We start from the raw sequence: 10,416 nt of genomic DNA on the forward strand, positions 1-10,416 counted from the left end.
GAAAAGCTCTAAATATGTTTAAAAAAAAATCGATTTCTTACCAAAACCAAGGCATCCTGTCAGGGATAAATGAGACCCGAACTCATTTTGACCTGAGTTCAGGATGTGACAGGTTTGTCCAGCCGCCAAAATTAGTTCACACAAAAATTGCCACTCTGCACAAAACGTAGCTCGCCACGCTGTTCAGTTGTCGTATGGGCCCAAGGGGAATAATGTGCATGCCCCGTGTAAAGGCCTGGACACACCTGTAGGGATTTACATGATGTGCATGCCCCGTGTAAAGGCCAGGACACACCTGTAGGGATTTACACGATGTGCATGCCCCGTGTAACGGTCTGGACACACCTGTAGGGATTTACATGATGTGCATGCCCCGTGTAACGGTCTGGACACACCTGTAGGGATTTACATGATGTGCATGCCCCGTGTAACGGTCTGGACACACCTGTAGGGATTTACATGATGTGCATGCCCCGTGTAAAGGCCTGGACACACCTGTAGAGATTTACATGATGTGCATGCCCCGTGTAAAGGCCAGGACACACCTGTAGGGATTTACATGATGTGCATGCCCCGTGTAAAGGCCTGGACACACCTGTAGGGATTTACATGATGTGCATGCCCCGTGTAAAGGCCTGTAGGGATTTACATGATGTTTACACGGAAAAGGAAGGTACCCGCACATGTTTAGCTGTTGTAAGAGAGCGTCTTATCCCCGAGTACGCAGTACTAGGGTCCAGCAGACTTTAATTGTGTGTCTGTCTGTCTGTTCGTCTCGACTTAACAGCTTATTGCTGGGAAACTACTGGGCGCAGTTCGTTCAAAAGTTGATACACTAACTTGATAATAGGTCCGATTGATCGTATTAAAACTTCATAATGTTACCTGGGACCTAAATGCCAAATATTCCACAAAAACGACTCTTAACGGCGGGCGCGATTCGCGGTGGGATAGAACAGCCGTTCGGCTGATAAACCGCCCAGCCAAGCCAGCGACACCACACCAGGCTTTGCGTGCGTGCGTGCTTTGCGTGCGTGTACCACTGCGCGAGGAGTATAGGCATTATTGAGTTCACTGGCGAATGTCCAATATGTTGGCTTGGTGGAAAGCGTTTCCGACTATTGCCAAAGTGAACCGGGTTCGATTCCCGGCATGGGCGGTCTATATTTTTCTTTTCTTTTTAATTCTTGTTTACTATTGTTTATTATGAACGTTTTAATGTTTTATTTCACTCTAATAATTTTTTTAATTGTGTAAAATAAATAAATTATTTTTTTTAATTTTTTTTTTTAAATCCAAGTGATCGGGGTTCGATTCCCGGCATGGGCGGTCTATTTTTTTTTTTAATTCTTGTTTACTTTTGTTTATTATGAACGTTTTAATGTTTTATTTTACTCTAATAATTTTTTTAATTGTGTAAAATAAATAAAAATAAATTTTTTTTATTTTTTTTTAAATCCACGTGCAAAAGACAAAAACTTTCATACTGGGGGAGCGAGCCAGTCTGAAGAGTACTCGGGTCCAGCGCCAGCGTTTTTTATTGAAGAAAATTCCACTTTTATTTTAGTAACTGAAGGCAAATATACCTGCTGCATAGATAATGGAGTGGAGCAAAGAAGCTATCTTCAAAGTGCCAGATCTGCGCCACCGCCCTTTGTTCAAACAACCGAACACATGAACGAACAACTGAGTAGGCTACACGAACTCAAAAAGAAAAATTCGAACGTTGAGTTTACTGCTCCCCACCTCATCGCCCCCTCAGTGATTAACACCCCCATCCATATCCCCCAATTACCACCACCTCCATTTTATGGGTGGTGTTTGGAGGGGGGGGGGGGGAGTCAAGTTTTGAAGTTGTGAAAAGCCTTAAACCCAAGACGGCTACTAAGGTAGTAAACATATATTACTGAAACCTGTCAGAGTATAAATGCAAACACTTCATGGTCATGTGACATTACATTAGCATAAAGGTACTAACAACGTTGGGTCACGACAACGATGATTACTGTTGTGTTACGCCCTCACGGTGAAACCTTTAGGGGAATGTTCCCGGGTGTTACCCCGACTTTACATGAGATACATAGGTGTATGCGTGTTCAGGTGTAACCAGCCACCTGCACGTATATGGCATGATGACCGAGGTCTTTTCCGTGCCAATGTGGTGACACGGGGGTGTGCTGTACATAAAGTTGACCCGTGTCCGTCCCGGCCTGGATTCGAACCCGTAACCAGGATTAGTGCTCTACCCCCTGAGCTACCCACCCTTGCGTCACAACTATTTCTTCCTTACAGTCAGTAAACTACACCACAAGCGATTGGCAGATGGCCATGACACATCCAGTATAACCCTCACCCGACCCCTTAACTTGCATCAGGTGTATACCCAGAGATTTAGAGAGGGACACATCAGGAGTTCCACCAATGAATGCGGTCATACAAAGGCTTTATGTGGGCTACTGCTGTAAACATTGAGACATGTAGCACTGACCCCTTCTCTGAACCTCGCGAAAGCCTCGAAAGCGCCAATTACCATGTTATTTATCTGTTTGGGATGTGAACCTCAGCACGACGAAAACGTATCTATAGTTTGTGTTGAAAACTCTGTTTTCTTTGCTTTGTCTTTTACTTCAATTTTAAGACTTGTTTTCTCCCCAAGACGTGATTTTTTTCAAATTTGTATAGGTCTAAAGTGGGGTCCCACTGCATGCAGAATCCATTACTGATTGGCTGTGAAACCCAACTCCTGTGATATGAGAGGGTAAATTTACATAGTGCAATATCATATTTGATTGTATCCCTTTTATGTTTTATGTTTTATGTGTGTCGTCCTATTCAATTGTTGTTATAATCGTTTACAGGCAGACAGGGTGTGCCGAAGAAAAATTTCCATTTTTATGTAATATTTTAATGGACAATAAAGTGCTGTTATTGTTATTGTTATTGTTATTGGTTTCAGTAAACATATCTGTGACAACCTCCCCCCCCCCCCCCACACACACACACATCGCCATTCAATTATTTGAACTGCTTATACCTGCGTTCGACTGGCGAGCTTTTGACGAGTCAAAATTTACGTCACAATCTGAAACTGTTGAAGACAGACACGCTTGGGGGCAACTTTGGCGCTGACCCTCGCCCAGGCCTCCAGCACTGTGATTGTGTTGAGAATTATATCGGGCAGGGCGTGGTCAGTCGGTCAAGAAATGCAAACACACGTTACACAAGGTGCGCTTTTACTTTCTATGGCTTGAGAGTGGGGTGGGGGTGGGGTGGGGTTCGGACATACATTGTCATGCTGCGGTATGCCTAGCCGTTACACTTTCGGAAAGGAGCGGTTTTACTTTCTATCGCCAGCTCGTCTGACCACGTTCACTGGCTTGAGCGGGTTGGGGTACGTGGGGGAAAGGTGGGGGGATGGGTGGAGGGGTTGAGGGGGTAAAGTTGACATATATTGTCATGCTGTTTGCATAGCCGTTATACGGAAAGGAACGGTTTTAGTTTCAACAGCCATTTGTCAATGGCATAATGTGTGCATAGCCGTTTTGCCGCGTAAATATTATGTTACTGTTTTTTGTTACCGGGCGTTCTTCGTGCTGGTTATTATTGTACCGTCAGTAAATGAAGAAAAAATAGGTTAGTGAATAAAAATCGGGGTACATGTCGATTTTAGTTTTTCGGTTAAAAATCAATTTGCCCTTCTTCAAAAAAGAAACGGGGGTGGCAAAAGCAACATGACACCTTTTAATAACATGTCCTCTCTTGGGCTGCAAACATTAAAAAACATAAGTAAAATGGTTGTAAGGATAAACACCACTTCAGTCATATCAAACGAATCATACACTAACAGATTTAAAGCAAACGCGGATAACGAACTTGAGGAAAATTGCTCTAAAACAAATGGTTTTTTTACTTTGCATTGAAAAAAATGTATACTTTTAAACGATTTATCATAAAAAATAAACTTATTGTTTCTTTCCGTCACATAAAATACACCAATAATCAACAACAACAAAAATAATACCCCTACAAAATAATACCATCTGTTTTTCACGACTGCACCTTTGCGTCACATAAGGCAACAACAAAAAATAGTCTGTTTACGGTAACATAGGCCAAAAAAAATAGGGTCGGTAGGTCGGGATTTTTTTTTTTTTTCAAAAAACATATTTCGAAGTTATTTTGCCAAAAAACAAAGACTTTTTATTATCATTTTTTTTTCTTTCTTTTTTTCTCCCAAATGCCAAAAAAAAGTCTAGGGTCGCGCGAAAAAATAGGGTCGGTCGGATACCGTAAACAGACTATTTTTGTGTGTGTGCCTAAAATACAATAATAAATTAACAACAACAACAAAACAATACCCTCTTGTTTTTCACGACTGCACCCTTACTGCCACAGAAGCACTCCGGGATTAGCAAAACTTCAACAACAACAAAACTATTTTTAAAAAGCCATCAGATCTTTCGTGTCATGAGAGCAGTTACGACGTTCGTATTGTCACCAGAACAATTTATCACGCGCTCTTGAAGGGCGAAGGAAGACAACAATTGAAGCCACGTATCACAAGCAAGATTAGAATTTAATGGAAGAGCTCTTCTTTTCCTGGCTACAGGATATAAGGTCGTGAGAAAAATGCAGTGCTAGGGACATGCTTTCCTTTCTTTTCTTTTTCTTCTTTTTGCTTGTTTGTTTGATTGTTTCTTTCTTTGCTTTCTTTGTTTATTTGTTTCTTTCTTCCTTTCCATCTTTTCTTTCTTTTTTTCTGTCTGTCTGTCTGTCTGTCTGTCTTTCTTTCTTTCTTTCTTTGTTGATGTTGTGTAAACGACGGTACACCAAATCCCACCTCTATCTTTATCTCTCTCCCCTCTCTAGCTCTGTCTCACGCAGGCCACCCCCCCCCCCCCCCACACACACACACACACACACACACACTCTCTCTCTCTCTATATCTCTCTCTCTATATCTCTCTCTCTATATCTCTCTCACTCTGTGTCTCTCCGCTCTCTCCCAATGTGTGTACATCACCACGGTGAAAAATTGTTTGTGTTAGAAATCAACAGCAAAAAACTACATCAGCTCTTACAAACTTGTCACAGGGTCGTAATTCATGCACCTAATTCTTGTCGCACTGCACGTCCCTTAAAGCAACGGGGCCTACCTGACAAAAGAGCAGTTACAACTCCGCGCAACAGCCCGATAATTCTTTATAGCCTCTCAGACCTGCCTCAGACCTGCCTCAGACAACGTGACAAACCCTTGACTAAAACAGGATAGTATTTCACCATTCTACGTCTCCTTGTCAAGCAGGATTAAGTCTGGACACAACTCCAAAGATCATTCTAGCACTAACGCTCAGGTAGGTATTTCACTGCCATGTACTTGACTGGTATAAAAGTTGAAAGTGGACACTTCGTGAACAATTCAAGGTATTGCAGTAAAAGGTTACATTGCACTTGTTTTATTTATTCGTCCTCAAGTGTGATATAGAGAGTACTACATGGATTGCTGTGTCGTACCAGATTTACACTAGGTTTTTTTTTAAATATTGAACTGCGAGCGAAAGCGAGCTCTTAACTATTTGATAAAGCAACGAGTGTAAATCTGGTACGACACAGCAAGCCATGTAGTATTCTGTTTATCCTACATACTGAAGGGCGGATCCAGGATCTTTAAGGAAGGGGGGGGGGGGGGAACACCCAAACGTTTTTGCACAAACTTGAAGGCGCGAAGTGCCTGAATTGAGGGCGCGAAGCGCCCGAACATCCAAGGGGGGTCCAGGGGCATGCCCCCCAGGAATTTTTCTTTTCACGGAAGCAAAATGCTGCAATCTAGGGCCACCTGAGCTCAGAAACTGTCATTTAATTCTCTCTCTCTCTCTCTCTCTCTCTCTCTCTCTCTCTCTAAACAAGGATGCTTGGCAAGCCCAATCCTGTTCTCTTTTTTGATTAACGAACTTGCGTCTGAAATGATTCTAAAAGGGAGGCATGGAATTCAACTTCTTCCGGGTGAAATTGAACTATTTATCATGATGTTTGCTGACGACATAGCATTGCTTTCAGTGACACCGGTGGGACTACAAAACCAGTTAAATATATTGCATGAAGTTGCCAACAGATTAGGTTTAAAGGTAAACAAAGAAAAAACAAAAGTGTTGGTATTTCGCAACGGTGGATACTTGGGGAAAAACGAAGCCTGGACATTTGGTCACGACAACATGTACGTTACCAACTCGTATAAATATCTCGGCTTAACCTTGACCACCAAAGTTTCCATCCAACGATGCTTTGAAGACTCTATTGTACGAGCTAAGCGTGGTGTTATCGACATTTTTAGAGTTTTGTGGAATATTGGATGTTATGATCTAAACCTTTTTTTCACACTCTTTGATACACAGATTACCCCCATATTGCTATACGGTTCAGAAATGTGGGGTTGTTTTGATTGCTCTAACATTGAAAAGGTACACATGTTCGCATGCAAACGGATAATAGGTGTTTCCCCCCAAAGTCCCAACTGCATGGTATACGGAGAACTCGGTAGATTTCCCCTATCAGTCCTCGCTGCTACCAGATGCGTTAAATATTGGTTGCGGCTAAATCGCCTCCCCAACACAAGATATGTAAAAATGGCCCATGTGATGATGAGGAACATGGCAGACAGAGGGACAGACAATTGGTCCGCTAGGGTTAGAAACCTCCTATGTGAAAATGGGTTTGGACATGTGTGGACGTACGGCTATGTCGGCAACGAAAAACACTTTATCAAGGCTTTTCAACAACGCCTAAAAGACTGCTTTACCCAGAACTGGCATAGTAAGCTAGAAGACAGTGAGAGGTATGACACATACAAATTGTTTAAACCTGACTTTGGAAGAGAAAAGTACCTTGACCAAATAGACAATCCATATATCCAAAAAGTGTTCACAAAACTCAGACTTGGGGTTTCACCCCTGATGTGCAACAAACAGAGATATTCTGCAAACGGTTCCCATGTTTGCCCACTTTGCAGATACCCTCACGAAAACGAGCACCACTTTCTTTTTAAGTGTCCAGTATACTCTGATATAAGAGAAACTTACCTAGGAAATGTCTTTGAAATCGGTCAACTAGAAAACTCGTCAATGCAGATACTACTAACACAAAACAAAAGTAGGTTGTGGGCACTCTCCCGGTATACATTTTATGCATTCAGGCATCGACAGCAACTGCTAGGCTAAAATGAATGTGTGTAAATGATTTTCGATCGCTATGTTCCAACCCTTAGCACTGTATTATGCACTTGTTCTTACTTGTTTGTGAGAGAGTATACATTGAATGGAAACTCTACTCCCCCCTTGTACAAACACAACAGTGTGGTTTACAATAAAATTTCTGAGTTCTGAGTTCTGAGTTCTCTCTCTCTCTCTCTCTCTCTCTCTCTCTCTCTCTCTCTCTCTCTCTCTCTCTCTCTCTCTCTCTCTCTCTCTCTCTCTCTCTTTCTCTTTTTTTTCCTTGAAGGGGGGGGGGGGGGCGGGCCCACTTCGCCCCCCCCCCCCTAAATCCGCCACTACGTGCATTTTACTCAAAACGTCCCGCAGTGGAAGCCATCCAAATTGAAGACGCTTCTTTTGGAACCTCATCTATTCCAAAGCCTCGTGCACGCTTTGACGTCAAAGCAAAGACACGTCACTCTAGAAAGTGTAGCGTGACGCGAAAGTTCTAAAACTTCTACCAGGAGAAACAGCATAGCGTAAAAGGGTTTCCATAATGACGTTTGTCTCGGTGACTGGCATCATAAGCAGTCGAAAAGCAGGTCCCTGCCAAACTATAGTTTGACATGACCTCATTTACATGATATACACGCGTGTGGTTTGAACGATATTGTTATCTAACGAGTGGTCTCACTCGCGTGTGTAGGATAAATGCTGTTACAGAGCTTTGATAAGGAAATGTATTGTGTTGTAATGCTCAGGGAAAACATTTCTGAGGAAAGAGATTGTATTACAGCCTTTAAGTTGATAATTCACATCCGACATACAGAATTACCCGATTGATCCACACACACACACACACAGACACAGACACACACACACACACACACACACACAAACACACTCACACACACACACACACACACACACACGCACACACGCTCGCACATACACACAAACACACACACACACACGCGCACACACACACACACACACTCACACGCACGCACGCACACACACACACACACACACACACACACACATAAACACACACAAACACACACACACACACACACACACACACATACGCACAAGCTCACCTCAGTCTTGATGTAGTGAAGCCACAGGTCTGTGTCAGCATGCAGATCAAAGTACTCCAACTGTCGCAAGAGACCACCAACAGTGTTATTCACCACCTACACGTTGGGCAGTCAAGTCTCGAATTGAAACTTTCATAAGTTCGTAGTATAATTCGTTTTTATTTGATAATGATTATATCCTCCACATATTGAGTACTCGTACTCAGGTATGTCTTATTGACAGCCAATAACAATCTCGGCAATCTGGACAAGAAGAAAAACACCAACTCATTACTTAGGCCTAAAAAAAAAATAGGTGTGGTTACGGTAACCCGACCTACCCTATTTTTAGGGGCCGATCCTATAACTTTTTATTACATTTGTCACAAAAACAAAAAAAACGAGTGCAAAAAACGCAATGAAAGCGAAAGCGCCCGTGTCGCACACTTATTTCCCTGTCAAGTAGGTTTAATTTGTACACATTAGAAAAAAAAGTTTAAAAAAAAAAAAAAGTGATTGCCTACCTACCTACCCTATTTTTTTTGGCTATGTTACCGTAACCACACCTATTTTTGGCTCACGTAAGTGTAGCCTATGCGATGATAAACTGTGTCTGTCTGTGCGTGCGTGCGTGCGTGCGTGTGTGTGTGATAGAAACTTTAACATTTCCGAGTCTATGGATAAAGCTCGCATAAGAAGATTACGTCTCGGTCAAAAGTGTTTGACGTGTGTGATAGAAACTATTTGAAGACGTCACATTATGACGTAAGAGGGTTAGACGTCACGCAAAGGAATTACTGAAAGTCTCGGTCATTGTTATTGTGAGCGGGCCGAGACTAATTGGCAGATCCAGGGTCTCGCTTTCTTGCACAGTTTCACCTATAGATGCTTACTGTGTGTGTGTGTGTGTGTGTGTGTGTACTATGTGTGACGGAGTGATTGAGTTTGTGTTACTGTTTGTCGATTTCTTACGTGAGCCTTGAAGGCTTCGCCTCTTGTTTTTTTGGCCTTACTGACAATTAAAATAATATATCTCTCTATAGTGATTGTCCTAAATTGTACGCTGTACACAAATTCTACTCTCTAGTCAAAACAAATGCTTCACTCAGTTAGTATCGTAATTTAAACAAATTGAGCAGTAATTGGTAGCTGTCTAGTTCTAGAATAAACACCTCACGATCACATTACTGTGTTGCAAAGGAAATAAACAACATTACACATGAGAACATCTAACAAGGTTAACACACCGAAAACAACATTACACATGAGAACATCTAACAAGGTTAACACACCGAAAACAACATTACACATGAGAACATCTAACAAGGTTAACACACCGAAAACACTGCAGCACAGGAGAAAAACATTTCAACACACACTGGAAACGTTCGTATACCCGCTCGATCGTGACGTGGCTGCGATTTTCAATACCCCGTTTGACAAATGTGCCCCCACCCGGTTAAATGTTTATCGTCCTGCCCTGAGAAACTGCGTGAGAGAATTCCTGTGAAAAGAGGGGGGGGGGGGGGGGGTTGGGGGCGAGACTGTCGCACCCAGTGCAAGACATTTATTTGTGCATCTACCCGACAGTCCTGTGAAAATCCGAGGCTGTTGTAGCGCAATATGGCTTGTTTATTACCTTAGCTTTTGTGTCTTTTTCTTGCTCTGAAACTCTTTAAAATTGCTTCCAAGTATGATACGTTCGGTTATGGAATAAAAAAAAACAAACAAGAATGGAACGTTTATTATTGACAAAGCAAAACGTTAAATTTACTGTACGTCGACCCAGTGGTCTTTTCAGTAGACAGACAGATAAACACTTATGATACAATTAATGAAATTATCTTTGTGGATGTAACTCACTTTCAAGATGCCAGCGAGGTCTTTTGGTTAGAATTAAATGAATTACTGAAAATTAATTTACCTACTCTAAAACAGTTTTAAAAATGATTCAAACAATGATAAATTCGACTTTCAAGTGAATATAAAATAAATGACTGGAACGTACAACCTTGTTCTTCCTACCGTTAAGAAGAAACCACCCCATACTCCACGTCATTTGACACAGTTGTGATCCTACTAGTACAGTAGATATAATTTGAGCGCACCTTACCATATGTGTCTGATATAATGCATAATTATTGCCCCGTA

General features: G+C 42.0%; 1 protein-coding gene across 3 annotated transcripts in view; it reads right to left on the bottom strand.

The window, feature by feature from the left end:
• The window catches only part of LOC138946898 (carbohydrate sulfotransferase 11-like), a 105,338-nt gene extending 95,585 nt beyond the window's left edge, over nucleotides 1-9,753 (bottom strand). Inside the window, exons 1-2 of one of the 3 annotated variants that reach the window (XM_070318292.1) lie at nucleotides 9,662-9,753; nucleotides 8,287-8,346 (exon numbers count right to left, since the gene is read on the bottom strand). The gene's annotated coding sequence lies outside the window, so the exon portion shown is untranslated. Of the gene's footprint in view, nucleotides 1-8,286; nucleotides 8,530-9,602 lie in introns of all 3 variants that reach the window. The other 2 variants (XM_070318290.1, XM_070318291.1) reach the window with 2 other exon arrangements.
• Nucleotides 9,754-10,416: the final 663 nt, after the last annotated feature.

The sequence above is a fragment of the Littorina saxatilis genome, linkage group LG14 (genome assembly GCF_037325665.1).
Source record: "Littorina saxatilis isolate snail1 linkage group LG14, US_GU_Lsax_2.0, whole genome shotgun sequence".
NCBI lineage: Eukaryota > Metazoa > Mollusca > Gastropoda > Littorinimorpha > Littorinidae > Littorina > Littorina saxatilis.